Raw genomic sequence first — 12,835 nt, 5'->3', positions numbered from 1 at the left:
AATCTGGAAAAATCTATGTCATTTCTAATTTCCAAACAAAAGGATCATTTTGATAAAAATGTTTTTGAGGGTATGTCTGGAGATAAGTGCAGTAATAAGCATTCATTGATCACCATACCAATAATGTCTCCACATATGAATTAAATGACAGCATTCCTGTGAAGGTCTTGTCTTGTGGGTGGGGTGGGAAATCCTTTTCCTACTACTCTCTCAAGTTCCCTAGCCACAAGACTGTAAATAGGATGCACCAAAGACAGATAAATAAGAGAAAAGGGCACATAGATTCTTGGAGGTGAGGGCTGAGGGGGTTGGGTCACAGCCAGTATTGACTAGCTGCTATTGCTAACTAACTCTGTACTCATGAGTAGCCTCTGGCAGTGCTCAGGGGCCTATATTCAGTGCCTGGAATCACCCAACTGATAAAGTTGATAAAAAACTGATAACCCAGTGCTTTATCTCCTGTGCTGTCTCTCTGGCCCACCTACACAGGTATTTTTTAAAATTTATATTAGTGAAACACCATGAAATACAGTTGTAGACTTACAAATTTTTTTGCTTGGGTTTCAGTTATACAGTGATCGAGTACCCATCCCTCCACCAGTGCCCATTCTCCACCACCACTGATCCTAGTATCCCTCCCACCCCCCATCCTTCCCATCCTACCCTGCCTCTGTGGCAGAGCATTCACTTTTATTCTTTCTCTACTTTTGGGTGTTGTGGTTTGCAAACGAGGCATTGAGTGGCAATCATGTTCTGTCTATAGTCTACTTTCAGCATGCATCTCCCATCCTGGGAGGATCCTCTCAATACCTTTATTTGGAGCTCCCTTCTCTATCAGAGCTGCGTTTTCCCCTAGAATTTGTGGCTAGCCTCCAAGCCATGGAGTAAACCTCCTGATACTTATCTCAGATATTCTTGGGTGTTAGTCTCCTATTTTGTGAGCTCAGATCTTTGCCTAACACCATGCACAAAATTAAGATCAAAATGGATTAAAGACCTCAACATCTGACCAGAATCCGTAAGGTACATTGAAGGCAAAGTTGGCAAAACCCTCCATGACACTGAAGCTAATGGTATCTTCAAAGATGCAGGTTCCCTCATTTCTTTTCCTCTTTATTTCCGCATGAAGACTCACATATCAATTAAAATTTCTATTAAATATCTGTGTAGACTGTCTTTGTATTTTGGTCACTGTTTCTTTTGAGGTGTAGAAGCTTCTTAGTTTAAGATAGTCCCATTTGTCTATCTCTGTTTTCACTTGTTTGGCCAAACCTGCAAGTTTTTATTTCTTTGAAAGTTTTGTATTTATTCCCCTCCCTCCCTTTCCTTGTGGTTGTGACGACACCCACTTGGCTGAGGTGCATCCTTGAAGCTGCACCCTTGATTGGGTGCTGGGGATCCCATATCACCTGAAACCACATGCACCCTTGCCAGGCATGCACTCTGTCCCTGAGCTGTGCCTGGGCCCCACTCTGAGTGTGTTCATCAAAGGTTTGATGGCCAGTGGGAAGTCCTGGACAGGTGTGAGAGGACAAAAAAGCCTGTGGTCAGAGCTGTGGTTGGAGTCAGGTTTTCTTTTTGAGGTTCGGAATTTTATTTAAATGCCATGCTTTACAATGTTGTTCATAATACAGTTGTGTCAGGTATCCAATAGTCTGGCACCAATCCCACCTTCAGTGTGACCTCTATCCACCAATGCCCCCATTTTCACACCCACCCCTGAAGCCTACCCCTTAGCAGGCAAAAATAACTTACTTTCTACTGCTTGTTACAACAAAATGATCAATGGAATTGTCCAAAAAATATGTCAGTAAAAGGAAAGCAATGAAAATTGTTATATCTCACAATGATGTGACTAAAATCATTATCTGAGAATTTCCTGAGCTATTTTGTGCTTGCTGAGCCTTCTGTTTTATTGTTTTCACTAATCAAGCTTAGTGTGCTCCTATGCAACTTTCCTATTTAATTTGCTGTGCTCCTACTGGGCTGTCAGTGTCGTGGAGGTGTTGCGTGGCAACACGTGCAGCCACACGCTCCAGGAGCTGCGGAACTGGGAAGATTCAGCAGCTCAGTATCTCTTCAAGAGGAGCTGTGGAGTTCTGAGGCTGGGCCATTTATATGCCAGAGGATGCCAGGTTTGGCTGGGACACTGGACCTCTTTGCAGTGATGGGGGTTCATCCTCTTCCCAAAAAGTCACAGAGACTGGCCTACTGCAGGTGATTCAGTGTCTCTGTGTCACTCTTTCATAGATTAATCCAGAGTCAGATGTTCTGTGTTCAGATTTTGCTGGGCATCTCTTGCTCTAGAATAGAGGACGGGCCACTTTTTTTCCCCTGGCAAAGTACCTAACACTTGAGGGCCTGTGATCTGCTTCAGGGTAAAAGGGGGGAGGTCAGAGAACCTTTTCTGACCCTGAGTTTCTTCCAATTCTGTCAGCTCAAAACACTCCAAGTGCCACAATTTAGGCAGCTTGTTCTAAGCACCATTCTTATCACCTCAGATATGGAAATTGATGGGTGTTGTGGAATAGGGTGGTCCCGGCATGGATTTGGTCTATGTATATTCTTATTAGAAAGAAGAGCAAGGCAACAAGGCAGGATTCACTCTTAGAATGAGCACTCAGCCCCAACGAATCAAATGTCATGGAACTTTGACAGAAAGTTGAACTGTTTCCCAAAGGAGATGTAGGGCAGTGGAGCCCACACCTCTAAAGGCACGGTTCTCAGCTGGAGAATTTTTATCCCTAAGGAAACACTGAGCAATTTCTGGAGACATTGTTGGACACAAATTTGAGGTGGCCAGGGTACAACTTGCATCTAGTAGGCTGAAACCACAATTGCTGCTCCATATACAATAGTGTACTGTGCAACACTTCTACCTTCACTCCCAAAATAATTGTCCCAAAATATCAGTTGTACCAAGGCAAGAAACCTCTCTCCTTAGTCCAAATGCCAACAGGAGATTATCCTGGTATTGAAAGTAAGGCAGATTTGAAACGACACGTTACATTTAGTAAACTGGGTCTTTTCTAAGTGATTACAATTCGTGCTCATTTCCAGATAACAGCATCTTAGGTGGTAATTGTATAATCTAATTTCAAGAAAGATGAAATTAAAAATATTCTGAACCATTGTATGTTTGGAAGACAGCAAAACCTTAATAGTTTTATTAAACTCAATAGGACATTTGTTATTTGTTTTTAATTGAGCATAATGGGTTGCTCTTTGTATTCACCTTTTCTTCTCAATAGATCCACTTTTAAAATGTGTTTTTGCACTGGAGTATTCAGTCAATTCACTGTGTGGTGTGTTTTCTGATAGCATTATGAAGAGTATACAAGATTCCTCCAGGGTCCTGTGGTATTCTCTGTTATGTAACAAAAGTTGCTTCAAAGCCAGACATTTAGCTACTAGAATACACTGATTACACTGGTTTGGGAGTAAAGATATTTTATAGTTAGGAGGATCATCATAGAAAATGGTATGCAGAGTTTAGCATTTTTTAATGTTACTAAAATCGTTAAAATTTATATTCAATGAGTAATGTTAGTTCTGATTTAATGAATTTCCTATTGCCATTTTAAGATCTGAATATAGAAGCCATTTGAATTTTAAGGTCTTTGACGACTGCATAAATTGCATTTCAAGTAAATGGCAAAGACTTATGGTGTCTTGTTACTAATAAGAAGCCTTACCCTTTATTCTGTTTTGTTCTAATAAGAACACAGAGGGAAATGTCAAGAATGTTTAGGTGAAATGACGGACAACTTGAAAATTGTAATGTGGGGATTTTCTTTGACTGTTTTTTTTTTCTTGAGAAATCTGAGTTCTTTGAGATGAGGTAATGGGATGGTCTTACCAAACACTGATGTCAGTTTCCCCAAAGCCTAGTTGACACAGATGTGACAACAAAAGGGATTTCATCTCACTGTGTTGATTGCCTCATTGGTCCAAAGTGGATAACTTACTGTTCCAGTGCCTGAAAAGCTTTCATAGGTTTGGGGTATCTGCTACTTCAGACAAGGTAGAAAGAGGGTTTGGATGCATCTTGTCTGCGTATCTTTTCTGGGCACTACTTCTCACCTTCTAAGCACAGTAGGCTTCAAGGGTAGAGCTGACTGATGTTGGAATATTTCTGGTAGTCTATTTCATGTATTTGTATTTCACATTTTTTCATGTGTCTGAGAGAAATTTGAAAGTTTTAAAACACAGCAGGGCTGACCTCTTACTCTTGTTTCACTCTTTTGTGTTTGACTTTTAATGTTTTGCAGCATGTTTTCATTTAAATGCTACAGAATGTCTGGTCCATGCTAGTTTTGTGGCCAGTTTCATGAAAACATACCTTTCCATAACAGACCCCTCGCTGGAGTCTTAATAAGATGGAGCATGGCCATAAAATTGTTTTGATTCCCAGAAATGCTTGATCACTATCTCAAGATAAATAGCTTCTTATTTTTTTTGTCAAAATGAAATATGCGACTTTTTTATTTTACAAAAATTCCCTTTAGGCATTATCAAGGTGTTAATAGTACACCATTGAGTACAAATTCTGGGGATGTAAATATTTTGTCTGTTATTAAGAGTAGACATTTTAAATAATGAGCAAATGATTGACTTTTCTTCTAGAGAATCAAGTTTTGCAATTGTGGACCATTTGAAGATAGATGTGTGTTAGTGTTTCCCTTGTTACATACTGTGAAGTAAATGCATATTGTTGCTGAAAATGATGAGTGTTTTCTATTAACACTGTAGCTGTATGCTTAAAATCCTTGGAAACAGTTTTCTATCCTGGTTAAAAGACTTCTTTATTTAAGATTGCAGTTGATTCTGAACTCATGTATTTAAAAAGTATGAAAGGGACCAGAGAGATAACACAGAGGGTAAGGCATCCAAGACCTTAGACACAACTTATCCCAGTGATTTCCAGCACCACATACTGTCCCCTGAGTATTGCTAGGTATGACCCAACCCACTCTCGCATCAACTTCCCTGTCACTGTCACTGTCACTGTCCTCCCGTTGATCATCGATTTGCTCCAGCGGGCCCAGTAACATCTCCATTGGAGACTTTGTCGTTACTGTGTTTGACATATTGAATACATCACGAGTAGCTTGCCAGGCTCTGCTGTGCGGGCGAAATACTCTCGGTAGCTTGCTGGGCTCTCGGAGAGGGGTGGAGGAATCGAACTCGGGTCGGTCATGTTGGCTGCGTGCAAGGCAAACGCCCTACCGCTGTGCTATCGCTCCTGCCCATCAATTTCCCTATCAATGAAAATCAAGGGCCTCCAAATAGTTTTCAAGACAAAATTCTTAGCTGGGAAGTTGGAACAGACTCATCAAAATGGATTTCCTGGTTGCTGGATGGTTTGAAAATTGAGATTCATAAAGTGAAAGATTCATTCAGTGATTTTTTTCTTTTCTCTGCTTTTTTTTTTCTCCACATGCTTCATTGTGGTTAAAGTAAAACCAGAAAAAAAAGTAAATGTCAAAATAGGAAAGCAAGGCAACGTACCATCCTGTAAATTGCTATATCAACTGTGAAATGCCATGAACGCCCCTTCCTTTTGAAAGCAAAGGATGGATAAGGAAATGGGAATACATAATATACATGTGGAGAAAAAGCATGAAACAACGAAAGATTTTATTGTTGTGTCAATAAAAGCTGTGGATAAATTAGGTAGAATGAGGCTGAGATGAATATGGAGAAGACAGTAAACTAAAGAATATAATATTAAGCAATATAAGATTTCTGCAAGAATAGGGTGAATATGGAACAGAGTAATTCAGCTAATGACTTTTGTTTAGTACTGAAATAAAGGAAACAGGATCAAATGAAGTAGTTTGTACTAAGCCCCATGTCACTAAATCAAAACTCAGTACCTCGCATAAACTGAAATTTTAGCCTCTACTAAGAATGTATTCTTAAACCAGCCCATTTAGAATTTCCCAGTTAACACTAGTAGGGCAAATTGTCAAACTACTACTATAGCCAAGAAAATTTCAGTTCCGTTCAAGGGCCAATCAAATGCTTTATTGTCAACAAGTTGGCAGGTTGGAAGATGGTGGGTTCATGCCCTCAAAGCAATCAAGGGCCAGAGAGAGTAGGGTGGGTAGGATGCTTGCCTTGAATGCAACTCCATCCAGTGAATTTTGGGGTCCAGATTTCTCTGTTAACTTTTTATTTGAGACTGAGAATCAGCAGAGGACACCAGGAGATAGAAAAGCAGGTAGGGTGCTTGCCTTGCACACAGCCAGTCCAATTCCAATCTCGGGCACTTCATATGATCTTCTGAGCACTGCCAGGAGTAATTCCTGAGTCCTGAGCCCTGAGCATCACTGGGTATGGCCCCACAATGAAACAACAAAACAGATTGAGAGCCATTAATCCAAACTTTCCAATGAACTTCATGCCAGACCCTCAGACTGTTGTTTCATAGCTTGTGAGCCCAAGAATTTCAAAGTTAATTAAGCATTTTAAAACAAATTGCTCTCAAACCACAGCACCCAAAATGAGAGAGAGAGAGAGAGAGAGAGAGAGAGAGAGAGAGAAAGGGTATGCCCTGCCACAGAAGTAGGGTGGGGTGGGGGGATGAGGTGGGGTGGGAGGAGTCACACTGGGATCATGGGTGATGGAGATTGAGCACTGGTGGAGGGATGGGTACTGAGCATTGTATGACTAAAACATAACCACGAAAGTTTGTAAGTCTGTAAGTGCACCACAAGGGGATCCATTACAAAAAATAATTGATTTTAAAAAACAGAAAAAAAGAGAAAAGAAACCAGAAAAAAATCCAAAAAGCAAACAAAATATTGCTCTCTATAGAAAATGTGAACACAAATGGTTCTCCAAGAGCAGATTCTGTACTGTTAATAATAAAATATGTACTTTGAGCTGTTCTTTTTGTCCATTCAGATTTTTTCATTTGTGTGTATTTATCCATTCAGACTTTACATTTGTGTGTGTATTATGGTGGGCATGATATTCACTCAGTAGACAAGTAAAGGACTTAGCATCTACTCGCTCAGGTGTGAGCAAAGCGGGAGTGGAGGGATGAATCTCTGCCTCTCCCATTCATTTCTGGATGGGCTGCTTGTTTGCTGTGGAAAGAGTTGCTGCAAAAGACAAAGTTAAATGTGTTCAAGTTCTCTGAGCCTTGGTCTAGGTTGATAAAGCCACTAATGAAAAGGGAATATCCCTCATCTTGCATTTAGGTCACATTTGGGGGACTGCCTTAGAGCAGTGGTTTTCAGCTACCTGACCTAGGTCAGTCTGCAGATATCAAAAAGGTCGAAAACAACTGCCTTACAGTACTGGCTCTTATCACTGGATGCGCCTATAGTTAATAGTCTTGAGAGTTTTCCTGACAGCTCATGCCTCGTCTCCCCCTTAGGAACTATGATGGAATTCACCTGGGCTGGGGCCTGGTTGTCAGGATATTTCACAGCTCCCCAGGAGGAATTCCTGCATGGTCAGATTTGGAAACCACTCCTGCCGAAAAGTGAACATCTCTCTGCAGCCTGGCTTGTCCCCATGTCTCATTACAGGAACCATTTTGCCTGCATGTTCCAGCTAAGTACCGCTGGAGGCAAGTTGTTCCTAGATTGAGTAGAAGGAAGACAAGTTTAGGAACAGCAGCACTTGGTCAAATCTTCAACTTCCCGAGGGCTTTGGCAAAAAGAAATGAAATTGGAGCTGTGAAAACTCATTGATTCTCCAGAGTTCAGTGAAAAGTGATATCGAGTAGAAATCTGTGATTTCTGATCTTAGTGCGCTCCTTGCCTATTTTTATCAGTAAGCAAAGGCGTCTATTGGCACCTCTTCTGGCAGTTACCTTGCTTTCACTTCCATGTCAATGAAAGATGATCTAAAGTTCTAGAAGTTTGCCTTTGGTGGCTTTCTTTTCCTGCCTGGTTTCGGAGCTCCTATTTCAGTAATAATCCTGTGTCTGCATGCTTGCCACATAATGTTATTTTGCAGCTCTGTACATAGCTGTCATTGTAAACACTGTTTATAGAACCTTTATCAGCATTCGCCTCTGGAATTTATAAAGCACTTAGTATAATTTGCTGTGAAACCACTAGTGTTTTTTTTAGCTTAATAAAGTTGCACATATGGAGTATTTGGAAGATAACAGTTTACATCCTATAAAATGACTTGCGAGTCTAAAGCACTTCTATCTTAGCCATTTAAAATGATTGATCCATTAATTCACACATCCAGGTACTTTTCTCATTTAATAAATGAAGGAAATGAAGCAAAAGGAGGACATGAGACTTCTTCAAGGCCATATAGCCGAGGGTAGGGGGCAACTGAGAACTGAAACTCCAAGTTCCTGGCTGCCGGGACACCTTTGCCTCCCAGGGGTCCCCCTACAGCAGACGGAGTAAAAGCCCCTGAGTCTGCTGACAACACTACCTCAAACCCAGGCAATCCCCCACACCCTGCAGATGCACTGAGGCAATCAATGCTCCCGCCTTGAGGAAAATCTCTTCTAACTTTATTATTACCTTTTGCGTGGAATGGCATAAATGAAAAGCAATCCTTTGAGAAACAGACATTTTGCTTTTGAAAATTAAACTGGAACTCCAGGGAGGGGCTATCCAATACATACAGGTTCAGGATTAATTTCTCTAATGTTCTGTAGAGTAGGCTATAGGCAACAGCTTGTTTTCTCAATGGTATGACTATGTGTGGTTGTGTGGCTTATTTCATTTATAAGACATTTGTTTGAAAAGTCCTGTGAACCTTAGACTGGCCAAGAGATAAGGAAAATCAAAAAAAAAAAAGGCCCTCCCGTTGTTCATCGATTTGCTCGAGCGGGCCCAGTAACGTCTCCATTGGAGATTTTTGTTGTTGCTGTGTTTGGCATATTGAATACATCACAGGTGGCTTGCCAGGCTCTACCGTGTGGGCGAGATACTCTCGGTAGCTTGCCGGGCTCTCCGAGAGGGGCGGAGGAATCGAACTCGGGTCGGCCATGTTGGCTGCGTGCAAGGCAAATGCCCTACTGCTGTGCTATCACTCCAGCCCAAGGAAAATCAAAATGTTTCCAATGTAACAATACATGGAAAGAATAAACTTAGGAGTTTATTAAAATTCTCATTTCCAGGCTAAGTACTGACAATTGCTGTATGGTGTGGTCATATCTAATAGTCCTGACCATAAACCAGAGGGCAGCAAGAACTCAACTATCAGTGAAAATCCCACCCCCTTCTCTGAATGCTTTCTGAGAAAGTAAGTATGACTTTTAAATTGGAGAAAATATTTTGTAGCCATGACTAAATCATGTTTATTTAGTAAGAACCTTGGTTCATTTACTTTACTGGTTTTGGTGGGGTTTTTTTTAGCGTTTTGGGGTCACACCCAGCCATGCACAGGGGTTACTCCTGGCTCATGCAATCAGGAATTACTCCCGGAAGTGCTCGGGGAACCATATGGGATGCTGGGATTCAAACCCGGGTTGGCTGCATGCAAGGCAAACACCCTACCCACTGTGCTATCGCTCCAGTCCCTGGTTTTGGTGTTTTAACTCAGTGGTTTTCAGCATTTTTGTACCTGTGAGTTTGTGAACACATGAGAGATAATTTCTGGACCACTATGGCATAAATTGAAACTCTGATTTATGATAAGAAGGCTTTTTATATTGCTATTATATAAGGTTGATGTGGGGACAGGTGAATTGGACTTGACATAGGGGCATAATTGAGGGATCCTGGGGAATTTGGCGGTGATGAGGTAAAGTGACTATGTACTCCAAGACCATACATGTCAGCACCCTTGTAACACGTTACCTTACCTAAAACAAATCATTTTAAACTGTATTATAGGTCTGGGGGCTGGAGTGATAGCACAGTGGTAGGGCATTTGCCTTGCACGTGGCCAACCTGGGTTCAATTCCTCTGTCTCTCTCGGAGAGCCCATCAAGCTACCAAGAGTATCCCGCCCACACGGTAGAGCCTAGCAAGCTCCCCATGGCATATTCTATATATACCAAAAACAATAACAACAAGTCTCACAATGGAGATGTTACTGGTGCCCACTCGAGTAAATCGATGAACAATGGGAGAACAGTGCTACAGAGCAGAGCATTATAGGTCTGGAGCAATTATACAGCAGCAGGATACTTGCCTTGCACATGGACTACTCAATTTTGGTCCCTGACACCACATTTCATCCCCAAATCCCCACCAGGAGTGATCCCTGAGCACAGGACCAGGAGTAAGCCTAGAGCACTACTGGGTGTGGTCTGAAAAGAGAACTGTGTTACAGTGGAGTTGAAGTTTTCTATTACAATATATAAAAAGCAGTTACATAAAAGACGCTTCAACATATTCAGTTTACAAAGGTAAAGGTAAAGGTAAAGGCCCTCCCGTTGATCGTCGATTTTCTCGAGCGGGCCCAGTAACGTCTCCATTGGAGACTTTGTTGTTACTGTGTCTGGCATATCCAATACTCTCGGTAGCTTGCCGGGCTCTCCGAGAGGGGCGGAGGAATCGAACTCGGGTCGGCCATGTTGGCCGCTTGTAAGGCGAACACCCTACCCGCTGTGCTATCGCTCCAGTCAAGAGAAAATCCCGTGCTGCTTTTTTTCTCTAGCAAAACCCCATCTTCCTGCTTGCACAGATAGGAAGAGGGAACAAAGCTCTCTCTAGCTGACTGCCTAAATACTTCACCACCACTTCATCCTCACAGCCTGATAACACGTAGTTATCACAGCACTTGGAGTTCAGGTTATGTGACCTTTTTCCAAGGAACTAAATTTTGTCAGAACATATTTCCAACATGTACTCCAGAATATGCCCTTTGTTAATGATCAGAGTATGACATAAAGTTATCCAATTTCTGGAGGAAAGCTGGGACCAGTAAACTGAAATTTCTTCTTCACCCGATTCTTAGCTCAGTCCACAGTTTCTTCCCTTACATGTAGGTTTTACAATACAAGGGCATTTCTTGAGCTTGAGAAAGAGATATATTTTGTGTATTTTTGCTTATTGTTTGCAGGGATTACAGTAAAAATTTTCAGCATGAGTTTCATAGTATTCCATATTAAAACTGCCACTTAAATGCATTTGAAACAGAAACTGCCAGTTCATTAAAACACACTTTGGAACTTAACAAGTGGCTGTGAGATCTTCTGTTTCTCTTGTTCTTTTGACTTATCCATAATGGAATCAGCACTTTGGTGTTTTTTTTTTGTATCCATAAGATTTTATATGTATTTATTTATTTATTTATTTTTATTAGTGAAACACCATGAGGTACCGTTGTAGACATACAAAAATATGGAATGCTTCACGAATTTGCGTGTCATCCTTGCGCAGGGGCCATGCTAATCTTCTCTGTATTGTTCCAATTTTAGTAGATGTGCTGCCAAAGCAAGCACTTTGTTTTCTTAATGGTAAATTGCAAGATTCATTTTCACTAACTTGGACTTTGTTCATAAAGTGATAGGTTAATGCATCCAAATGAATGACCTCATAACTCAATATATTTCCACTTCCCTTCCCTTTGGTGTTGTTGTGATGGGCCGCGATTGTGCTCTTGAGTGTTGCTCTCTCGTCCTTTGCGGTACTCGCCAAGGGTCATTCACTTGTGTGAGGTTCTCACCAGGGGTAGTACCTGTGTGGCTTCATCGCTTGTATACACTTCACTGTGGTGGCCTGGACATACTTTGCTGCACATCTGGGGATCCCAAAGAGTGGTGCCACCAGTATCATACACAGCATGTGGGTGGTGCAAGGTATCAACCTGCAACCTCATACCCCCTCAATATATTTAGAAAGCAATTGCTATCATTAATAAACTTTGTAATTAAGATGATAGCTGTGGGAGCCAGAGTCACAATATAGCACTAGGGCGCTTGTCTTGCATATGGCCACCCCAGGTTCAATCCCTGGCACTCCTTATGGTTTTGCCAGACCTGCCAGGAGTAATCCCTGAGTGCAGATCCAGGAGAAAGCCCTGAGCACCACTGAGTATGGCTCAAAAGCCAAGGAGAAAAGATAATGGCTGTGGATTTGTAATAGTCTTTGACCAAACAAAGCCCAGAGATTTGAGTATTTTTATATGTGTATGGGGAAAAAAACTTCTACAGAGTCAATAAAATTCTTTGAGAACAGAAAAAGATAGGCTGCTTTGTCAAAGCTATGGACTTCTCAGTGTAATTTCCATTGGCTTTGGTTTTTATTTCCATCTAGTTTTCCTTACCAAAAAACTAAAATGAAAATATTCCAAAGAAGGAAAGGATTATAAACAAATCCAATCTGTTTTTTGTCTTTCCTATTCTTCAAAAAATTATTTGTTGCAAAAAAATTCCATAACAGATTCCTAGATTGTTTAGTACGCTTTATATTGTGCTCACGTGTACCTGTTCCAAAACTGTTGCTGAATGACTATTGAAGATATAGAATCTAAATTTTCTAATTCCCAGGGATTGGAACCTATCTAAACTGAGTAACTCAATTTTGCACATGCAGAAGTGAACATTAATAGAGATCAGGTGGCACAAAAAACGAAAGATATTTGTGATCCGGTCTTGTGCAGAAAGTGTAATTAAGATGTATTAGTAGATTTGTTCAGGTACTTATTGCATTCATGGAAATTGGTGTTTAATACTGTAAGTTTGGCATACCTACACTGAAACTGGAGTACTTGGTATCACCACTTTTGTACCACTCAGCCTTGTAGCACAAAAGTAACCACAAGACAATAGATAACCAAGCAGATGTCACCGTGACCCAGTAAAAATTTTACTCACAAAAACACAGTGAACCCCTTGTAACCCCTCTAAGAAGGAGAGCTACATGGCTACGACTAGTCAGTCTCCTTGGTACTC

The 12,835-nt window shown here is 41.1% G+C and overlaps 1 protein-coding gene and 1 non-coding gene across 4 annotated transcripts in view; one reads left to right on the top strand and one right to left on the bottom strand.

The window, feature by feature from the left end:
- FRMPD4 (FERM and PDZ domain containing 4) overlaps positions 1–12,835 on the top strand; it is a 600,685-nt gene that overhangs the window by 176,027 nt on the left and 411,823 nt on the right. The window lies entirely within an intron of this gene.
- Positions 11,277–11,383, bottom strand: LOC130039480 (U6 spliceosomal RNA). Its single transcript, XR_008794899.1, has one exon. It is a non-coding gene; the product is annotated as a U6 spliceosomal RNA (small nuclear RNA).

The sequence above is a fragment of the Sorex fumeus genome, unplaced genomic scaffold (assembly GCF_029834395.1).
Source record: "Sorex fumeus unplaced genomic scaffold, SorFum_2.1 ptg000086l, whole genome shotgun sequence".
NCBI classification, from domain to species: Eukaryota; Metazoa; Chordata; class Mammalia; order Eulipotyphla; family Soricidae; genus Sorex; species Sorex fumeus.
The sequence above is the reverse complement of the archived record's forward strand: the minus strand, read 5'-3'. Positions and strand labels throughout refer to the sequence as shown.